A 7,655-nucleotide genomic window follows, 5' to 3' on the forward strand; every position below is an offset into this window, starting at 1 on the left:
AAGCATGGAATGAATTAACGATATTATTGCAATCTTTCCTTATTAGAATCTTATTAATATGCATTAGTTTTATAAAGTTTATTATCTAATCCAATTAAATCAAATTTAATTAAGATTAGTTAATAGTAGAAGAAGTGTAATTAATTATTAGTCAATCTAAGTAAATAAATTTTTTAATGAGAAAAAATTAAAAGAAAAGAGATTTTAATATAGTTTATATAGTGGACTTTTCATAGTTTTTATTATCTCCTCAGTATGGTGGGAGTGGACCACTTAGTTTCCATGTGGTCGGGTGGTAGTGTATTTTTCACTCTTATTATTTCAAATCCGTCTGAGACACCATGGCTGGAGTATTATTGATTTGTATTTATCTTCATTATGTCTTGGAGCATTATGATGATGATATACCTTATAATGGATGTATTTACTGGTATGTTTCTTATATTGATGATTTGCATATGTTACATGATGGTATCTTATGCTTTACTTTGCATGTTAGTAGGATGTTTTAGGAGTGACATTCCTACTATGATAATACCGATGATCTCTTCGGTGCTTCGAAATTTTACGCACGGAGGGATGACTAAGATCCACGATGGTCTAATGATGCTATTAACGGTTGGGATGAACCATGCACTTAGTTATTTATGTTTGTGAATTATGGTTATCTTTTATGATGGATATTCATATCTTTTGCGATGATGTATCATGTATAGTTTATGGTTTCATTATGTTATTGTATCATGGATTAATATTGGATGTTAATGTACTTTATTTATATAGATATTTATTCTTTTAAGCCTTTCATACCTTGTATCATGTATAGTGGATGATTGAGCTAAACTAAAATGTAGTTACAAAAGGACACTTGTATATGGTTTAAGAATGTTGGATGTATCATTGTTATTTCATAAGAATGTGATGTTAGTTGAATGGTTGATTTAGATGTAATTCAACGTTAAGGGATCTTTAAAAAATGTAATATGTTATATTATGTTTACTTTCTTTTGAATTGTTGCTATTGCTTCCGCTACCATGTGGATGGTTTATCTTTCATATTTTAAAAAAAAAATTGTTTGACAAATTTTAGGTTAATTCTTTCGATCCCTTGGCGGGGCATTACATTTGGTATCAGAGCCCGAGTTTCAATATAAGGAGCTCTGGGTATATTTGAATGTCACTAGTTGTTAACTAGTTGATCAAAATAAAATCTTTGAACTATCATCTGTATCTCCTTCAAACTGAAAACTTGGAACTAGGTGAACTGAAACAAAATTTAAACTGTTACTCCCATATTTCTCATGCTTCAACACTTAGATTTCAAAATTAAAAATTCTATTGAAAACTTAAACGAAGGAAAAACTAAAAATTGAAACTCATTCTAGTTGCAAAACATGTATCTTTCATCTATGTTGTAAGGTAGTAAACCTTTGTTTACCTTTGCAAGCATTAAGTTGCTCTTGTTTAGAATGTATTAAGGGATCTATTTTAGTAGTTGTTAAAAGAGTGAATGTTGGATCGATATGATTTTTGGTTTACCATTAAACCAGAATTATATTGCTCTAAGTGTGTTGTAATATCCTTAGTGGAATCATATTTCTCTACAGAGGGAAAGGGATCAATGAGACCCACATAGTGAGTATCTTAGTTTTTCATTCTTGTAGGCTTTCAGGAGTAAGCCTAATTCTAGAGGGGGTGGATGTAGTGCTTGCCCCTAGGTTGCAATTTTGTTATTGTTGCTTAACTCTTTTAGAACTAGTTTATGTTGTTGGTTAGCAGCATTCTTTTGAGATTATCAGATATTGTGCTATGGATTTAGTTTATTATGTGATGAGATTATTTAGACTCTACATTTCATGTATGCATGATGATTAGTAAAATTATTTATTATCATATGTGTTTTCTTATGGATACTTACCCCATACTTGCATGTGTATGGCGTGTCTGATGTGCTTAAAAAAGGGAGTCGTACTCACCTGCTAGTTGGGATCTACACGATGCACCACTTCCTGCCATTGCCTGTTTAGTTTAGTATATACTATGCTTGTACATGCATAATTTTTATGCAGGTTGCAGGTACCAGGTATCGACTTTCCTGAATTTGCCAAGATGAGCATACCCTATCACACTATCTTAATGATAAAAGAGGGGAGATAAATTTTCAAGTCCAAATCTCAACCCTTTAAGCCATTTGTCCTAATTGGAAAATTAAGACAAATATCTGAGTTGAGTACCCTCTGAATGCGTCAGATGACATAATTCGTGATATTAACCCTTGATTTGATTTTGTATGTATTTTGGCTATGATGGATTTTTATATTTTTACCTTGTGAGTCTTTGGAGTATTTTCTATTAATTAAGCCTAATTAAAAGATTTAATTAATGGTTTAATTTAATAGAAAATTAATATGGTATTTTAATATTTATATTATTTAATTAATTGAGAAATTAATTAAATAAAATAATTAAATTTGGAAATAAAAGTTACAAGTTTAAATTTGGAATGTGACAATATTTATTTTAATAATAATATATTTGGAATTCATTTTTAAATAAATGACTAAATAATAATATTATTAAGCTAATAAATATTTTAGCAAATTAAGTTTTGAAAATGAAATTTAAAAGTGAAAAAGATATTTAAAATTATTAAAAGATTCTAAATCTCATGTGATTAAAATATAAATATATTGAGATTGAAAAGTGGAATTATTAAAGTTAGTGCATGAGATTTAATAAATAAATAAATAAAATTGGAAAGAGTAAAGTAAATATTATATTAATTAATGTGCATTATATTAATGTTTGATCGCATATGATTGGCAAATTTTTGAGAGTTGTCATGTAGACAACACAAGAGTTTGTACTCTAAGAATGCATAAGTTGTCTACACTTAGGAGTTAGCATTTTATTTGAGCACATGGTGTCTACAACCTTAAGACTCATCTAGAAGGTTGGAGAAGACCCATGCTTTGTTGTCATGCTTATCTTCTAGTTGTTTCTAGAGACACTCTACATGCATCTTAGAGGTCTTTAAAAAGAGGCTCTCCTAGTGTGTTTGTACAAATTGAATGGAAGCTACAAGCTTAATGGAAGCTACAAGCCACAAGCTTAAAATGGAAGCTTCAAAGCTTACATGCATTGGAGAAGTTCATATGCTCATAAATTTTTTACATGCTTCTATGCTCCTTCTAGCACTTCTAGTCACTTGGAGGATTCGAATGGCTTGGATCTTGGAGGAATTGCGAATGATGAAGAAGGAAGGGATTTTTTATGGGCTTCTAAGGCATGGCGGATTAGCATCAGTGTCCAGGTGCACTTGTGATATTCGCATATTCTCATTGCACTCTTTCTCTTTCTATCTTCATCGTGTCTGCTATATGTGTCTAAATATTCTCTATGATTGGATCTACAATTTGAATTGAAATCTAGATATTGTATTTGGTTGCAAAGAAAACAATAGAAAAACTTTAGATTCAATTAAGGAAGAAATTCTATCTAAACGGGTTTGGGTTCGAAATAGAATCAAATAGATTTGAAAATGGTTTCAAGATTTATAGCCAAATTTATTAGTGAAATTATTGGATAAATTTAAAAAACAATTACCTTTTAAGAGAAAATTCTTAATTCATCACAAACTGTAATGTCGATGCCCCTTGGATAGACTCAAACTCAGTTATTTATAATTTTTTATCATGATTGAATTTATTCAATCGCTCCGGTCAGAATTGACACAACTTAGCTCTCTTCAACATATTTCAATTTCAGCCCGATCCAACGGTTCATTAAAATGATATGACCTTCGTAGTGGGACTGTTTTATTCAAAGACAGATATTTCTCCATAACCAAGAGTTCTTTATGTTTAAACTTCACAAAAATAATATATCAAAGCATGGAATGAATTAAAGATATTATTGGAATCTTCCCTTATTAGAATCTTATTAATATGCATAAGTTTTATAAGATTTATTATCTAATCTAATTAAATCAAATTTAATTAATATTAGTTAATAGTAGAAGAAGTGTAATTAATTATTAGTCAATCTAAGTAAATGGATTTTTAAATGAGAAAAAATTAAAAGAAAAGTGATTTTAATATAGTTTATATAGTGGACTTTTCATAATGTATATTAAATTCTATTTAATATATATTAAATAATTTAGAGATAGTAATTTTATATTATGTTTTTAAATGAGGAGACTTTAATGATAATAGACTAAGATTTAATTGACATGGAGTCACTGTTATAACATTGTTATAATTTGAGTTACTATGGTATTATTAATACGTTATATATTATTAACTAAATTATTGATATACCTTAATGGTATTAAGCGTTAGCTAATGAAGCTTATGCAAAGTTCTCTAAATCGATTAATAATAGTTTTGATGAGTTCATTATTTATTAATGTTTGTAAAGATTAGCAAACTATTAATAAATAATTGTTTGAATAATTATCAATAAATACGATTAGAGTTAATTTAGTGGAGATTATGTAATGATTAAAGTTTTGTAAAAGATATTGATTTTTGTTTTGAAGTATGATTGATTTTTAATCAATTAATATTCATTGAGTTGTCAATATAATTATGCAATTGAGATTTATCTTGAAATGACTATCATTAATACGAATTAATTATGGAAACATTAGTATTCATAAAGAATGATGAATGCGATCTAATAATAAGATTTCCAATATAGCTTGTCATTTAATATTAGCAAGTGATTATTATTGAACTATGAACATGAATATTTGTGTATGGCTAACTTTTAGTTATTAGTCAACTAATATTCATTAGGTTGATGGTTTGATTGTGAAATTATTAATTAAATCAATTAGCTAGAGTTAATTGGATTTAATTAATAATTAAGTTATGTAATGGATATTTTATTGATATAATTATTTTAATGATATTGTAAAAATATTGATGTCAAGTTGATAGGTCTTATTATAATAACTTGAATAATGACTTAGATATTTTAACGGTTATTAGTGATAATTTAATAATGAATATAATTAAGAGGCTTAAGTGTTAGAGATACTTAATTGAGTTTTAACTATTAAAATGTTAATGGATCATGGAATTGTGCACCTATGTTAATTGGTAGATTAAATTGATCATTTTAATTAAGTTGTAATCTTCTTATTCGTAGACTAGTAATTGGCTCTCTTATAACTTAGATGATTAATGATCCTTGATTTATGTTAAAAGTTGAGGTAACATTAAGAAGAGTCATTCAATTTGTAACATTGATCTTAGAAAAATAAAGTGAATGATTTTATTAAGTGTCAAATGATTTAATATTTATCTTTCAGCTATTCTTAGAATATTATTTTAATGATGGAAAGAATAATGTTATCGAAGAAACAAATAGGTTGACTTGTAGGTCAAATGAAGAACCTTACACATTTATATTTGAAATGAAAACTGAAGCTCTACACATTATTCAACTATGTGATTTTAATAAATGAAAACATGTGTTTGCCGTATGTATTCTATATGCTTTTTGTTTTGGGTTTTGGGTTGACTAGTGTTGACCAGTTATAGGACGTCTACCAGAGGCTCGGGGGTTATGATTGTGATGTCATGATGATGTCTTAATTCTAATGTTTATAAGCCCAACCATGGTAATGTGATCATATCCTCTATGAAATGTTTGTATTTACTAATTGTTATAGTTGAGATTCTTATGTATCTGAGGCACTTGAGCCAATCATTTTTGAGTCATCGATCAGTTATCCTTGGATTATTTTCTAGTCGCCATGATGGGACTGAGATGTTGATTTATTTCTTGATGATGTCATGTTGTGACATGTTTGACTCAACCATTTTGGAGTCTTCGATCAGTATGATTTTGAGATATTCTTGGTTGCTTGTTAAGAACCAATGGATATTGTGATTCATATTGGAGATTATATTTATGACGTTTATTTTGTGGAGCTTTTATGTGTTCTTGGATGGGAGAACCATCTTATTATCAGGTTGTCTGTTAAGAAACTGAGTTTGATCTTTATGAGTGTTATGGTATGGGACACAACTGTGGATTTATGTGCCTAGGAGAGGTTGTCTATGTACATGACTATGGGAGTGGCTTGCATAGGGGTCTGGGGCCCAATATGGTCATTACCAGGGTAACCTAATGCAAGTTATGTAATAAGTGATAATCTAATAATTAAAATTTATGGGGGAAAAACACACTAAAAGGATAAGTCAGAGATATTTAAACCACCCATGCCTTGAGTGCTTGTATAGGCTAAGGATGAGAGAAGTGTCTCGTATTTTTGAGATGGCTTCTTGGTTTTCACATGTGCCACGTTGAGGGTCCGGGGTTCAGAGTAACCAGTCCAGGGTAACTCAATCTTGAGGGTCTGAGGTCTAATGAGAGACCAGTCCAGGGTAACTCAAGCAGCCATGTGATGACGCTCCCTAGTATGTAGCCTGAGTCTCCTCTATAGATTTTATGTACCTTTGATGGTGTACTTATTATTGTGCCTCTGAGATTAGATGTCAGTTTTGTGATGGACCTTTTGAGTTAGTATACTTTTAGGATTCTTGGACTATTAGAGATTTATACTTTATGGTTTTAGTAGCCTGTTTGGGGCTTGAGATTATCTCCTCAGCACGGTGGGAGTGGACCACTTAAGTTCCACGCGGTTGGGTGGTAGTGTATTTTTCACTCTTATCATTTGAGATCCATCCAAGACACCGTGGCTGGAGTATTATTGGTTAGTATTTATCTTCATTATGTCTTGGAGCATTATGATAGATGATATACCTAATGATGGATGTATTTACTGGTATGTTTCTTATATTAATGATTTGTATATGTTAGATGATGGTATCCTATACTTTACTTTGCTTGTTAGTAGGATGTTTTAGGAGTAACATTCCTACTATGATAATACCGATGATCTCTTCGGTGCTTTGAAATGTTACGCATGGAGGGATGACTAGGATCCATGATGGTCTAATGATGCTATTAACGGTTGGGAGGAACCGTGCACTTAGTTATTTATGTTTGTGAATTATGGTTATCTTTTATGATGGATGTTCATATCTTTTGCGATGATGTATCATGTATGGTTTATGGTTTCATTATGTTATTGCATCATGGATTAATATTGGATGTTAATGTAATTTATTTACACAGATGTTTATTCTTTTAAGCCTTTCATACCTTGTATCATGTATAGTGAATGATTGAGCTGAACTAAAATGTAGTTACAAAAAGACACTTGTATATGGTTTAAGAATGTTGGATGTATCATTGTTATTTCATAAGAATGTGATGTTAGTTGAATGGTTGATTTAGATGTAATTCAACGTTAAGGGATCTTTAAAAAATGTAATATGTTATATTATGTTTACTTTCATTTGAATTGTTGCTATTGCTTCCACTACCATGTGGATGGTTTATCTTTCATGTTTAAAAAAAAAAATTTGGCAAATTTTAGGTTAATTCTTTGGATCCCTTGGCGGGGCATTACATTTAGTATCAGAGCCCGAGTTTCAACATTGAGAGCTCTGGGTATATTTGAATGCCACTAGTTGTTAACTAGTTGATCAAAATAGATACTTTGAACTATCATGTGTATCTCTTTCAAACTGAAAACTTGAAACTAGGTGAACTGAAACAGAATCTAAACTCTT

Source organism: Cupressus sempervirens, chromosome 11 (assembly GCF_028749045.1).
Source record: "Cupressus sempervirens isolate cs-2001-9-10 chromosome 11, ASM2874904v1, whole genome shotgun sequence".
Taxonomy (NCBI): Eukaryota; Viridiplantae; Streptophyta; class Pinopsida; order Cupressales; family Cupressaceae; genus Cupressus; species Cupressus sempervirens.